Source organism: Kryptolebias marmoratus, linkage group LG22 (genome assembly GCF_001649575.2).
Source record: "Kryptolebias marmoratus isolate JLee-2015 linkage group LG22, ASM164957v2, whole genome shotgun sequence".
In the NCBI taxonomy this organism is placed as follows: Eukaryota; Metazoa; Chordata; class Actinopteri; order Cyprinodontiformes; family Rivulidae; genus Kryptolebias; species Kryptolebias marmoratus.
The window spans coordinates 408,402-409,423 of record NC_051451.1 but is presented as its reverse complement, the minus strand read 5'-3'; positions in this window follow the sequence as shown (position 1 = coordinate 409,423).

The following is a 1,022-nucleotide window of genomic DNA, read 5'->3' as shown; positions in this document are numbered from 1 at the left end:
TTGAATAAGTTAACTCTGACCTTACTTTGAGGAAGTTAACCCTGAGTTTTGTAAAATTATGAGTAAGTTAATTTAAAGTTTAGTGAAACCATGAATATGTTACCCTGTTTAGTAAATTTCTACACAAGTTAACCCTGAGGTTAATGAAACTCTGAAGTATTAGCTATGAGAGTTTATTCTGTATTTATTGAAAAGCCTGTATGTGTGAACTCCAAATTTAGATGAACTTTGAGTAAAATACCCTGCAATTAGTAAAGATTAACTCTAGTTTTAGTAAAAAACTGACCAAATTAAAACTGAATTCTGATTAAAATAACCCTGTTTGGTGAAACTAAGTAAATGAACTCTGACCTTAGGAAAACTGAGTAACTTAAACCTGAGTAAATTCTGAGTAAGGTAAGGTTTAGTAAAACTCTGAGTGAATTAACCTTGAGTTTAGGGAAACGATGAGTTTTAAATTTTAGAAAGAGAGGTTCATGAAACTCAGAGTTTATTCCCATAATAGCACACTTTGTGATGTAAACCAGTCTCCTCCAACCTGAAGCAGCACCCTGATGTAAAAGCAGAATTACTCCATACTGCCTGACATCAGTAGAGGATGTTCCCACCTAGATTGAATGTGCTTTTATTATACTCATTTAGCTCAATAACATTCAGAGCTGCACATTAATCCACAACACTCTCATCAGCAAATTTTGTGAATTGTGCTGAGATATAATTTGTAGCAATTATTTTGCAAAATAAAACATCTCTACAATCAAAACACAATCAGCACAAAATAATGACAAAAATAACTTTAATTTGATCTTCTTCGTTCCCAGCAACAGTTAGGATTTGTTATGTTGTTCCGGCAGTAACCCTACCTGGAGTTCCAGTCAGAGTTGGACTCCTCTAAAGGAGATAAAAACAGCAGCAGAAGGTGGGGTGGAAGTTATGTATCCCTATCAGCTGAAATCCTCCGTTACCTGGAGGAACCTGATATCATACCTTCACACTGCCCTGGTCTTACCAACTTATAACAG